The following is a 14,505-nucleotide window of genomic DNA, read 5'->3' on the forward strand; positions in this document are numbered from 1 at the left end:
ACTTTTTTCGAATATGGATGGAGCCAATGACTTAACTTCTAACCAATAGAATAGAGAAAAGGTGATAGGATTTATGTGTTTATGTGCATGTAGTTATGTTACCTAGATGGTATTGCCAGCCTCCTGTACTCCTTTCTCTTCCTTGCTGGCTGTGAAGAAGGAAATGGCCATGTTGGGGATTCCCACAGGATGCAAAGAACTGCAGGTGATTTCCAGGAGGTGAGAGCTGCCCTCGTCAACAGATGGCAAAAGAACTGAAGCTCTCAGTCTTACAGTTGCAAGCAACTGAATGCTGCTAAGAGCCACATGAAGGGGAAAACACAGACTTCTACCTAGTTAACACTCCAGATAAACATCAGTTCTGGCTGACAATTTATAGCATGGTAGAGCACCCTGCGAAAGCAGTCCTGGACTCCAAACCCACAGAAGATGTGAAATAATAAATGTATTGTTTTAAGCTGCTAAGTCAGTGCTAATACTATTACACAGCAATAAGAAACTAATAAAATAACATTTTATTACAACATCTATAAGGAAGATTATGCAAGTTTGGAATTATGACATATTTACTTTGTTTTACATAATTATAGTTATCTCTGTTTCTCTCTGTAAAGAAGCAAGAGAAGGAGAAGAAGTAGGAAAAGGAGAAAAAGGGGAAGGGGAAAGGAGGAGGAGGGAAGGATGAGGTTAGAAACTTAGCTTCTTGTGCAAACCTCTGGTACACAGCTTTGTGTTGACATAATTAGTTTCCCAATTTTCCCAAAGAGGCTGCAAGGAGATCAGAAAAGGTGTTTTAGTTATGTTTGTATATCAAATTGCCAGGAACATGATAGGTATTCAATATAGGTAAATTAACTGGGAATATTTAAATTAAAAATCTGACATAAAGAATATTTGCTTACACTTAATGCAAAGAACAAAATTTTACCTAGAGAAATGGAATTTTACCAAAAAGATATTTGGACATTTGTTCTCTTTTTTATTGCCATAGTAACAACATACTTTTTAGCGTGTCCTTATAATATTCAGCAGTTCTCCTCTTTGCTGTTTTTAAAAATAGGAAGAAAACACACTGTCCATCTGGAAAGAAAAGAAAATAATAAATACAGCATTAAATATCATTTAAAATAATATGTGCAATTATTTTTACTGGGTGTCACCATATCTAAAAATAGGAAGTGATGTATTTTATGGTATAATATCCTTAGTCTGAAAACTCTTGGGAACATCATGACCTCTCATATGTATTAACTACTCAACGTGGTGATTTTGAGGTTTTATGACTCTATTTTTTTTAAGAAACATGGTGACGTAGGCATTGAAATTTTTTTTTCTTTTTTGACAATCTCATGAACCTCACATTATCTGTAGATATTAAGTATTCTTTCTGTAATGTCCCATCTCATAAATTTATCAGACCAATACAGCTCTTCTCTTCAGGTCACATGCATCAAAACTTACACCAACTAAAATTAATATATGTTGGTTACATCTAATTTGCTATGTGTCTGACTTGCAGAACTACTTCTCATTTTAGTAACATATATAAAATAAAAACAATTGGATTTAATTTATGTAAAAAGACTGATTTGACCATATATTTCACAAAGAAAAAAAGGCAAGTTTCCATGGGGTAATAAAGGAAGGGAATGAAAATTTGTTAAGTGTGTGTGTGTATATATATATATATGCATATATATATATATATGTGTGTGTGTGTGTGTGTGTGTATGTGTGTGTGTGCATACATGTGTATATGTACAGATATGTGTATTGTGCTATAAATGAGCATATGTACTAATAAGCACAGATATTAATAGTATTAGACTAAGGGGTGATAATCCACATAAATAATTATCCATCTTGTCAATAGAGCAAATGTTGTCCTATTTCAGTGAAGGCAAGAAAAAGAAAAGGGGTTACTGTGTGTTCATTTATATTCTAATGAAGAGTATCTCCTTTTAATAACTTTAACCAGAGTCATTGACTAACCAAGTTCAAGGAGAAAAGTAGCAGTGTCTGTTAGAAAGCCCCAAGGTTATGGAGCTAGGAATAGTAACACTTGACCTTGTGCAGGTTTCAAAATTGGTTCATTTATCAAGTGTGAATGATAATGTTTTCAAACCTGTAGCATTATTTGTTATGCAAATTAACTGGAAAAGTGTTTATATAGTGATCAGAAGATGCTATGAGATTAAGGAACAAAGAGATTGAATTATTTGAGAATAAATCATAGTCTCCAATACTGCTGTGGCTTTACTTTAATGCCACTTTCAATATAGACAGAAAAGGAAGCTGCCTACACAATGTGATTCAAAAGGTGCTAAAAATGTTTATCCTTTCTTTACAAAAGGTTATCCCACAACAGCAGTGATAATATGGGAAATTTTCATACAGGTCATTTAATTTCTTGGTTTCAAGCCCTTGTAGGTCCTAATAAATTGATAGCTCCTTACATTTGTGTTATCTCTTGAAATTTTCAAGACATTTTTATATGTTATCTATTTTAATCTTCCCTCTGACCTGTAATTTAGGCATTTAAAAGATAATTATATTCATGGGGTGTCTGGCTGGCTCAGTTGGTAGAGCATGGGGCTATCTCAGGATTGTGAGTACAAGCTTCATGTTGGGTGTGGAGCCCACTTAAAACAAAAACAAAAACAAACAAAAACAAAAACAAAAACAAGTTATTTCAGTTGCAAGCCTAGTCCTGGTGAGACCCGAGAGATGAGCTCAGTGCTAGATTGCACTGAGGGCTGGCACTGGTCTCCTTCACAAAGCCACAGCTGACTGAAAATTTTATCTGGGACAGTTTTCTTCCATGAAGAATTTAAGGCAAATTTAATTAGCTCTTATCAGCAAAGATAAATTCCCAGGTAAATGGGCATAGGGAGATTATGATGGGAAATTGTATCAAGAAAATTCTGCATTATAAAGAACAAGGTCTGAGCGCATGTGCAAATAGGAGGGTCGGTTACTGAGAACGAGTGGCTGTGTTATCACCAGATACTCTGGAGCCAGGAAGGGCCTGAATGAGAATTAGTACAAACAGGGTCACTAAGAAACATTTAAGCATACTTTGTGATCTGGTTCTACTTGGAACTCATGTTTTTCTATTCCTTGACTTGCATTGTAAGGTTTAATCCTTTATTCAACAAATAGTTACCTGTATGAAGAATTGTTCTAGATCTTGGGAATGGGACTGTGAACAAAAAAAGAGGAAAAGTCCTGCTCCCCTGAAGATAAAATTATAGTTGGAAATATTAAAACATTTAATAATCTGCTATCATCCTTTTTTTCCACCTACAGCCCCTCTATCTGCAATATTCTTCCCTTCCCTTCAGAAATCTTTAATATTCTGCTTAGTTTTCACATCTTTCAGGAAGCTTTTCTGATTTTTACAACCCGGACAATATTCTCATTTCATGTTTAACATTTACATTTAATATTACACTTAACACACTCACATATATTTATATATATTAATATACAGTTTATTGTTATCAGTTTCTTTGTTGTTGTTGTGTTTTTAGCTTTAAGGCAGGGTCTGGTCTTCTTTGCATGTATTTCACCCTTGTGAAACTCAACGTCTTACACACCCGCATGATACAGGTTTGTTCAATGAAATAGTAAACTTCCTTTGCAAATGTGACCAAAACTATCCTTGTTTTTTGCTGTTTTGATGAGTGCATTTTGGTAAATGTTTAGTTAAATTTTCCGGGTTGATGTTCTTCATTGATCAAATGACTAGATATCTGCAAAAATTCTACATAAACTTGAAACTGTGTAGACATGTTTTTTTCCCTGCCCTTAAAGATCCTTGAAGTAAATAATAAAATATATAAATTAATTATATTAATAGAAACCTAAGAAAGCATCACATTCACAGTTAATGTAACTGTTCTGCCTATACCTTTAAATTCCCTCTATAGTAATAGCAAGGTGATGGTTTGTAAATTAAATACACCTTCCACCTTCCTTTCCCCCAAACGAGAGCTAATGACTGACATTCTTGCTATCATTCTCAAAGATTTTGAGCAGAACATTAGTCCAAAGATAATTTAAAAAGGACAAATTCCAAACCTATTAGGGAGAAAAATTACCTATGGAGCTGGAGTTGATCTGATATATCCAGCAAAATTGGGGATAGCAACTTGAATAATGATCCGGAAGACTGACAGAGTGATGGATAGACTTCTGTAAACCCATGGGGCTCGTAGGGGATTTCTTCGCCGTCTATCTATAGTAGCAGCAACTGGCATGGTTTCTTTGCTCTGCAGCTGAAGTGTATTAGAATACAAATGAATTAACATGGACTTTTCTTCCTTTTCTGTCAATTTTATTTCAAAAAAATGCACTGTTAGACATATACATTAAAGTCATGTTGTACTTAATAATTATCCCTTCCCTCTGATTTGCTTATATATAAACCCTCATGAGGTTAGCAAGTTTTATTTTGTTCTGCTAAATGAGCAGACACTTCAAGCTACTCATAGAATCTGTTTGCCTACTCTTCACCTTTCCCTTCAGAGTTCTTGCTTAAAGATCAATGGTCCCTTTCCTCTTATTAATAACCTTAGTGCTTCAGAAGTCATGTGCAGGGAGGGTAGGTGAGCGTACCTGCACTGACTTTGATGTTCTGTGACTTAACAGTTGAGTGGTCTTAGCCAAGTTGCTTACCCTTTCTGTGTTCTCTCACTTGTGAATTAAATAACTCACAGTAATGTCATGAAGTTTGAATGCTAGTGCAAACATCATCTAGAACTCTGTAAGCACCCAGAAGTGTTAATTCCTTCCCCATCCATGAGCATAGCCTTTTTTGGGACTGTGTTTTCACACTACTTATTTTATTCTTACAAACAGAGAGGAAACAAAGGAAACATATAATCTAACCACAGTGTTATTCAAAAGAAACAGCTATTAGCCCAAGTTCACCTAGCTAGGAAGACCTTGAGACGATAATCTTTAAATTATAACCTGGGTAATCTGGCTCTTACAATTCATAGAATTTTAGGGTAAGTAAAGGAATAGATGGGGGAAAAACAAAACAACAAACAACAAACCCCACAATACATTTTGGTACCTAATACCTGTTGGGTTCTGTGCCAATTCCTTACTTTTGCGTTATTTTCTATAATCCCCATAGCAATCCTGAAGATACTTTTTCTAAGAGTAAATTTAGACTCACAAAGGTGAATTCATTTGCCATTGCTCACCCAACCAGTTTGTGGTGAATGTTAGATTAAAACCCAGGCAATCTTTGTGATCTTAAAATCTGTACTCTTTCTATCTTATCATGCTGCCTTCCATATTCAGAGTGATCTTAGGGATATTTATGCTTTCTCTTTTTAGATGGAGTTTGCTCTAAGGAAATCAACTTAAGGCAAGCCAAAGCTTATGTCTTATATGTTCATTACATTTTTTAGAAAACCTTTTGTGACCTATTGCTTTCTTATCACCTTATTCTCATATTTCAACAGTTTTTCTTTTTCCCTGAAATTTTTCATTATTGAGACTTAATGTCCTCAGATTTCATATGAAGAAGAAAGCATTGGGTTTTAGCCCTCATTTGACTTCTAGTGTGATATATAGTAATAACTAAATCAGTTTCTACCTCTTTCTTCTACTTGTTTATGTAATAAAGAATGGTAGTGGATGATTTTAAAGCACTCTGCTAATTATTAAGTGCCAAAAGTGGTCAAAACTGCATATATTTAATAAGACCCTTGACAGAACCACTTACAACTGCTTAAAGAATATATGCAAAGAAATATGATCATTTAAAAAAATACATGTAATTTCTACTTTTTATCAGAGAACCCATATTTCCCAGAGACTATAATCTTTTACTTGTCCCTAAAAGCACACCCCCCCCATTCCTCCTCCTCCTCCTCCTTCTTTTTTTTTTTTTTTTTTAATTTCCCAAAGTATTCACCTTTTCAGATCATCTACTCTTTGAGCTGACTGGTTTAGGAATCCTCTAGTTCTTCAAAATAATAGCCAGGAAGTTTGAATATACCCCTCTTCTCAGATTTGTGAAATATAACTGTCATAATGGCTGACTTTTAACACAGATTACATCATTTTAACCTCATAAAAGAATTTAGAATTCTGTCAATTTGATAGAGATGCTAGAAGGTTTATTATTTATAAGAGGTTCCAAATGGATAAAACCAAACACAGTAAAAAGCTTATAAAAGATCTTATGATGTCTTGAAACAACATTTTTGGTAACTTATTCATGATACCTCACAGAAATATACCTAGCCATGAGTAGAAGGCAAATTTATTTAGGAATGATCTGCCATTGAGGTTGGAAGCTATCAGCATTAATTCTTTATATGTAGCAACCCAAGACTAACTGTGCTATCTCTGCTTTAAAGGCACCTCTTGCTTCATTCTTCCTCCTTTCTCCTAAACATTTTTGAGCTTTCCCAAACAAATGACACTAAAGTAAGCTTTCCCAAACAAATGACACTCAATATAATTTTTAAAAAAGATTTTATTTGTTTATTTGACAGAGAGACACAGAGAGAGAGGGAACACAAGTGGGGGAATGGGAGAAGGAGAAGCTGGCTTCCTGTGGAGCAGGGAGTCCATTGTGGGGTTCAATTCCAGGACCCCAGGATCATGACCTGAGCCAAAGGCAGATGCTTAATGACTGAGACACCCCTCAATATAACTTTTGAAATTAATAATATAACATAAATTGAATGCTAAGAATTCAGTAAATGCTGTTCTTTTCTCTGCTTTCTATAAATTTTAGTGCAATGAAATTTTCAGTAATATCTATCAGTGTCCTTGTGAAGAGTGAGGGCAGGGAGTCATGACTGTGATTATTTTTCTAGCTTGGCTATCACTCGGTATATGAGTTGATTCACTCATATCCATGTATAGTTATACCACTTTATACAAACGTGGTTATATGAAGATTTAGATGTGATTATATGTTAATGCTACTGAAAGTGCTTGTATATACTCCCTTCAACACATATGTCAGCTTATTCTAAGAAATCATAAATTATGGATTAGTTAGGATAATCACTTTTATCTTCAACTGTGATATATTATTCATTTAGTTGAACAGAGGTCTTTGTCAAAAATTTACATTTATGTAACTGCTTTCAGGTTTCAAATTTCACAAACATTTTTCTGTTTGATCCTTATATCTGCAGAAAGAAAAGTCAATATTAGTATTCTTTTTATTCTTTTATTTTTACTTCTTTTTAAATATTTATTTCTTTTAAAATATTTATTTATTTGAGAGAGAGAGAGAGAGTGCACCCACACACAGGGAGAGGGGCAGAGAGAGAGAATTTCAAGCAGACTTTCCTCTGGCAGGGAGCTCTACTCAGGGTGATCCCATGGCCTTAAGATCATGACTTGAGCCCAAACTGGGAGTTGGTTGCTCAACTGACTGAGCCACCTAGGCACCCCTAGATATGAGTATTCTTATTTTGGAAAAGGAGAAGAAGCTAGAAGTTAATTTGAACCAATCAGTTTATTGGTGCTAAAGTAGTGAATACTTATTTTTATAAAAAAGTTAATTTGCCAAATATTTATACTTAGAAAGTTCATCAAAATATTTTTATATGTAAACACATATGCTTATTTGCCATCATGCTGGGTATGTGTCAGAGGTGAATTTTGGATTTTTCTAGAAGATTCTTCACTAAATGGATGTGTAATATTATTATTGTTATAATCAGCAATAATTTTATTTTCCTGTAGTATCCATATCTTCCTTCAGATTCTTTGTGCTGGTGAGATAACACACCATCCCTCTTGAGTAAAGCTGCAGTCATTGCATATTCTATGGAGAAGATGTAAGCTGTGAACAGATGAAAACTGCTGCTATGTTTTATCTGGCTTCTTAGAGATAAGCACTCTAAGGTCAAGATAAGGTTTTATGCTCCTGTGCTCTTTATTAATTGCTTTAAATTATGATAAGAGGTCAAAACATAAGGGTCCTTCTAATTTATTTCCTAATTATTATGTATGTATGTCTGTGTGTATTTGTTATGTCTATAAACATATAATGTCTCAGAGGGAAAAGGGGAAAAAAGTAATATACAATAAAATTTAAAGACAAGAAATGTGAAAAAGGAGACATGTTACTTTGACAGCCAAAAAAACATTTATTAAAGTATAATTTGTGGCCATGTTGGAGATAGTTGTCAGTTTGAAGAAGAAAAATCCAAAATCCATGAAACTATTTTGTTCACAGCCTTAAACAAACTTGAAATGTAAGATTAATTTTTATTTGCATAGAAATCCCATTACTCATATAATTAATGATAATTATGTCCTCTAAAGTTATGTCCTTTTAAGGATCACATTGGTTTGTTTGTCCACAAATATCTAGCTAATAGGATACAGTTTGTCTCGCCTAATATATTTTCATGCTACTGTTAACATTATTAAATTTGTAATTTTGTTTTTTACGCTTGTGTTGCATTATATCTTCAGTTCTCAAAAATGGACCCATGGCTAAAATGTGGTTTACTGAAGCATAAAAAGTGATGAAAAGAGTAACATAAATAGTGCAACCCAAAATAACATCGTAAACAAAGAGTGAAGTGGTCTCTAGTGGTGAATATGGAATGCAAATCTCTATATGCTAGGACACATAAATCTTCAAGTGTCACGACTTCACATATGTGACAAGAAAAGAAGAGTGCAAATAGGAAGTACATTTATGAATATCTCAAAAAATTGAATTATATTTGACTGGAGATTAATTTGCCACAATTCCCCAGTTCATTTTCCATTATAAAGCCTTGTCAAACAGGGGCATAAATGTCTGGCAAGACTATTTCTTGAAGGATTAATTGATGTGTTCCCTCTGCTTCCCTGTGAAGTTTCCAGCTTGTACTCTGAGCAATATTCCACTCTTCTGAACTGCATGAGTTAGGGAAATTGCCCATTTAAGAAAAAAAAAAAAGTCTAAGATCATATAAGAAGGGAAGAAAATAGAAAGAAAGATGGGAAGAAATCAAGAGGGGAGTTAGAAGAGGAAGAAAAGAGAGGGCAGAAAAAAGAGGAAGGGCTTAAAAGTCCCCAATCTTCCCTGAAGAATAGGCAGACATTCATTTTTAGACATGCAAATTGCATGGATTCTGGCTGTGTTGTTATTATTTTTGTTCCCAATGGGGAGGCCCACCAAATGATAAACTGCAGCCCTCTGATTTGAACATCCAGTTGCAAAGAAGCTGTCCTACAACCTAAAGACTTTACCTTCATTTTGCCCACTCAGAAATATCTCGTTATGTGCGACTGACCCACCATTCTGCAGTCTGGGGCACATTCTACATGCCCCCAAGGAGGGGAACTTACACCAGCTCTCTGATAGGGTAGTAGTGGTGATGGTGATACTCCCTTTGCAGGGGTAAGGGTTGAGGGAGGTGGTAATAATAAGCTGGAAATTGTCATTTGATCTGGGGGTTCTATTTTCATGCAGTAACATTGATCAACTTTGTTGCTAGACATACCGAAGATATCAAAAGTTGGAGCAGTATTTATGGTTCCACTCTTTAAAGCAAAAGCAACTTAGAAAACTATAGTCAACTGCAGTATTAATGAAAAATTTTGCACTCATAGAGAAAGCAGAAGCAGCTAGGGTCAAAAATCTTTATCAAGCGATATTTGAGGATGATGCATAATATTAATTATGCATTAAAGGAAGAAGAAGAAGAATTATGTGATAGGTGACTGTATATATTTTTCTAAATAATAGAATGAAACCAACTGTGCAGGCTATAAATAAATTCTTGGCTTATGCACTATACAGATATGAAGGAATTATACTTGATGGCTTTTTATTATGTTTATCAGTGAGGAATTCATGTTAAAGGATGAAAGATTTTTTTAATTGGTTACATTTATTTAGTGACCTTGGCATTTTGGCTGTGGCCTTGCAAGAGGGTTGAGAGAAAGAAGAGGGGTTATTTTGTGAACAAGTTTGGGTGTATTTTAATACTAATATACATACTATTTCAGTCAAAGTGAATATTTTGTTAACACTGATATGCTTTCTGACTTTGACTTCACATAAGAAAAAGTACTAAAATTAGCAACTATGGTCAGAATGAAACAAGATAAAAATGTCAGAAAAAAAATAATAAAATGAAGAAAAGTAATTTACCTGACAGAAATTTAAACTAATGGTCAAAAGGATACTCACCAAACTGGAAAGGAAAATGTATAAACAGAGTGAGAATTTCAACAAAGAGATAGGAAATATAAGTAAATAACAAATAAAAGTCACAGAATTAAAGTGCAATAATTGAACTAAAAATACACTAAAGAAATTGAGCAGCTGACTAAATGAAACAGAAGAAAAGTTCAGTCAACTTGAGGACAAGGCATTAGAACTCAACCAATCAGAAGAGGAGAAAGAAAAAAAAATTTAAAAAGTGAAGACGGTTTTAAAAACAGTAGAGAAAAAAAAAGTGAAGATGGTTTAAGAGACTTTTGAGACAATATGAAAAGGACTGACATTGGCATTATAGGGCTCACAAAATGGAAAGAAAGTGGTAGATTACTTAATTGAAGAAAAAAAAATCAATGAAAACTTCCCTAACTTAGGGAAAGGAAGAGCTATGTAGACCCAGTCACTCCAGAGAGTTCCAAATAAAATGAACCTAAACACATTATAATTAAAAGACACCCAAAGTCATTAATATTAAAAAATCAAAAGTTAAGAAAGGAAAGAATCTTAAAAGCAACAAGGGAATAACAACTTGTTAGGAACAAAGCAACAAGATTATCAGTGGTTTTTTAGCAGAAATTTTGGGGCCAGAAGGGTCCTCATGATATATTCAAGGGCTGAAAGAAAAAACTTCCAACCAAGAATACTGTAAATGTTGAAGTTATCACTCAGATCTAAAGGAAAGGTGAAGAGTTTTCAAGACAAAAGCTAAAGGAGTTCATCACCATTCAAATTGAAAACAAAGAACTTAAACTCTTACTATTTACAGGTGGCACGGTAATACACATAGAAAATCCTAAAGACTCTATTGAAAAACTGTTAGAACTAAAAAACAAATTTCATAAAATTGCTGGATATGTATTTTTTTAATTTTTTAAATACACAACAAAAGTTATTTTTCATAGTTCTGGAGCTGAAAGTTCAAAATCAGGGTGCAGGCATGTTTGGGTGAAGCCCCTCTTGTGGATTGTAGGCTTCTCATTTTATCCTCATGGCAGCAAGGGCAAGGATCCTTTCTCAGGCCTCTTTTGTAGAGACATTAATCTTTTACTTCTTTCTTTCTTTCTATTTTTTTCTTTTGAGTTAATTTTTTTTTAAGATTTTATTCATTTATTTGACAAAGAAAGATCACAAGTAGACAGAGAGGCAGGCAGAGAGAGGAGGAAGCAGGCTCCCTGCTGAGCAGAGAGCCTGATGCAGGACTTGATCCCAGGACTCTGAGATCATGACCTGAGCCAAAGGCAGAGGCTTAAGCCACTGAGCCAATCAGGTGCCTGAGACATTAATCTTATCTCCCAAAAGTCCATGTCCTAAAACCATCACACTGGGCATTGTGATTTCAATATATGAATTTGGGGGGGGGCACATATATTCAGCCTATAGCACATTCTATAAATTGTTGTCACTGTTTCTATTCACTATTGAACTACAGGTCCTGGATAGTACATTGAAGTGTTAAGTAAACAATAATTTGAGATTCCATTTATGACAGCATCCAATATATAAGGTCCCCAGAAACAGCAATATACAAAAATATGTTGCCTTCCTATGCACTAATAATGAATGATCAGAAAAAGAAATTAAGAAAACTGTCCACTTACAATTGCATTAAAAAGAGTAAATACCTAAAAAAAAAATAAAATAAAATAACCAAAGAGATGAAAGGCATAGACACTGAAAAACATAAGACATTAATGAAGGAAAATGAAGAAGACAGAAATAAATAGAAGGATATTCCGTGTTCATAACTGAAAGGCCTGCAGATTGGCCTGCAATATATTTGTTACTTCTATGTGAACAGAGAAATGCTAAAATTGAGAAGAAGAGTTTAGAATTATTTGCAATAATTTCATGGTTATTCAACAACATTCTTCATGGAAGCGTGAAATCAGTGAAATTAGTTCACTGAGCAGGTTTAGACTGGTTTTGGTAAAGTTCATTTTCTGATGTAAATTGATGGAGAGTGAGATGCTTATGTGTCCTAGGATTACAGTTCAACATGTGGTATTTCAAATTTTGTAAAGTGGAACTCAAAATGATACATAAATCAGAGAAAACTTATCATTTGTTTTTTTGATGATATTATTTCTAGATCATTTTTGTTTGTGTTTTAATTGAAACCGGCTTTAAACTTATAGTTTAACAGTATTAGGTTAAATAAAGAAGTGACATTTGCATTATTTATTTTCATTCCTAATGATGTAATGATGAAACATTCTTTAATGGACTACTTTGTGAAGACAGTATAAAACTTTTTTAAATGTTGTAAAATGGTAGGGTAAAGACAAATCTGAGCTTTGGTAAAGAAAGGGTATATTCAGGGTGCCTAGTTGGTTCAGTCAGTTGAGCATCTGCCTTCAGCTCAGGCTGTGATCTTGGGGTCCTGGAATGAGTACTGCCTCTGGCTCCCTGCTCAGCAGGAATTCTGCTTCTCCCTCATCCTCTGTCTCTCTCCCCATGCTCCTGCTCTCTATCTTTCTCAAACAAACAAATAAATAAAATCTTTTTAAAAAAGGGTTTATTCAAAAGAGCAATTACAATAGAAAACAGGGGACTTTGACCATAGGATCTGTAGTTTCCAACATCAGGCAAAAGGGAATTTTCCCTTATAGAAATGAGAAGGCTAGAAAGAGAAGTTCTTTCTAGCCTAGAAAGAACAAAGGCTAAAAAAGAACTAAGGCTAGAAAGGCTAGAAAGAACTTAGTCAGGAAGAGGGGAATGAATAGGCGGTGTGATCAATTGATCAGAAAAAGTCTTCTTCCCTTGAGGTCAACTGAATCTTGCTCCTCCAGAAAGTCTGTATGGAAGCATTGGTCCACATTCTGATGGTGGCTCAGACTAGGCATGACTCAAAGCTGGGTTCAGTGTGTTCTGAAGGGAGGAGAGAAACAAGTTTATACAAGTAAAGTTAGCATGTATGTTGTCCAGATTAGTCAAAAAATACAAATAGTTAAGCTAATTATGGATGAGACAAAGAATGGGAATTTGATCAGTGTGTAGTCTTGTCATAGGTAAACAAATTGGGAGGCATCCTTGATTTTTATCTAAGTCATATGAAGAAGAATGGTTCTTTGCGGTAAGTTTTTTATAGAACACAAAGAATCAAGGGTAATTTCTTAACCATCACTGTTTTTCAGGAGCACAGGGCTCAAGAAGAGTTAATATTGTTAGTTTCCCCATTTGCTTAAGCCAAATGAGTATCATTCATCTCTGAACAACTCAGAGGTAATAAAATACTTGGTAAAAGTGGGGTCAAAGCAGTTTCTAAGAGTTAGGCTCCTGAGGCCCCTTGTTGGCATTGTTTCTATAAAATCACTTAAAACATTTGTTGACAGATGGTGGCAAAAGTCAGTTGTGTTATGTTTACATGTCTTAAAAGAGGGATCTCTGAAAAAAAAAGAGAGAGAGAGAGAGAGAGAAAGAGATATGTATGTTGACTAAAAGAAAGAGCCAAAGTTGAACAATGGAATGTATCCAGTACAGTGAATTCCAAGAATTTGATGGATAAAAATCTTTCAGTGATGTAGCTCTGCTCCTTCAAATTCTTGAAGCTTGTAAGATATTGATAGTCTTGGTGATGTTGGGTGGTTATCACTCCTCTAAGAGCATGCATGGCCTGCACATTATATCAGACTTCTTTGATGACCCTGACAGCAGATTGGACAGGGAGAAATCCCATGCATGGTCTACTACAATGATGAGTCTTCAAGGTTACCAAGTCTTCAGAATTTAGTTCGCAGTGCTTCCTCAGATTTTGAGAGCAAAGGACTGATAGAAGGCTGCCTAGAGTCCAGATAAGAATCTGGTTAAACAAGTTTTAGTTCTTGATGATACCAATAGTAAGGAAGGAGAAAAATTGAAAACATGAGTTGAGGATATAGCCAGATAATGAAGGAAACTAGAAAAATTAAAAATATTGTAAGGTTTGGGGTGCCTGGCTGGCTCAGTGGGTTAAAACCTCTGCCTTCAGCTCAGGTCATGATCCCAGGGTCTTGGGATAGAGCCCCACATTGGGCTCTCTGCTCAGCAGGGAGCTTGCTTCCTCCTCACTCTTTGCCTGCCTCTCTGCCTACTTCAGATCTCTGTCTGCCAAATAAATAAATAAAATCTTAAAAAAATATATTGTAAGGTTTGACAATGCATGCCAGACAAAGGGATTCAGTCCAAATTACATGTAAGTAACAAAATTGATTTTTTGTATCCACCATTTACTTGGAATTTGTAAAGTGGTACAAAATATCTAAAAAACTATTAACAGGGTCAGATTATGATAACCTGCTTGTATGTGCTATAGT

At 34.7% G+C, this 14,505-nt stretch overlaps 1 long non-coding RNA gene across 1 annotated transcript; it reads right to left on the reverse strand.

Moving 5' to 3' along the window:
- Positions 1-964: 964 nt before the first annotated feature.
- LOC116584048 lies at positions 965-6,035 on the reverse strand. The gene is made up of 3 exons (XR_004283037.1): positions 5,936-6,035; positions 4,104-4,280; positions 965-1,080 (listed from the first exon to the last, which is right to left on the reverse strand). It is a non-coding gene; the product is annotated as an uncharacterized LOC116584048 (long non-coding RNA).
- Positions 6,036-14,505: the final 8,470 nt, after the last annotated feature.

The sequence above is a fragment of the Mustela erminea genome, chromosome 2, assembly GCF_009829155.1.
Source record: "Mustela erminea isolate mMusErm1 chromosome 2, mMusErm1.Pri, whole genome shotgun sequence".
In the NCBI taxonomy this organism is placed as follows: domain Eukaryota; kingdom Metazoa; phylum Chordata; class Mammalia; order Carnivora; family Mustelidae; genus Mustela; species Mustela erminea.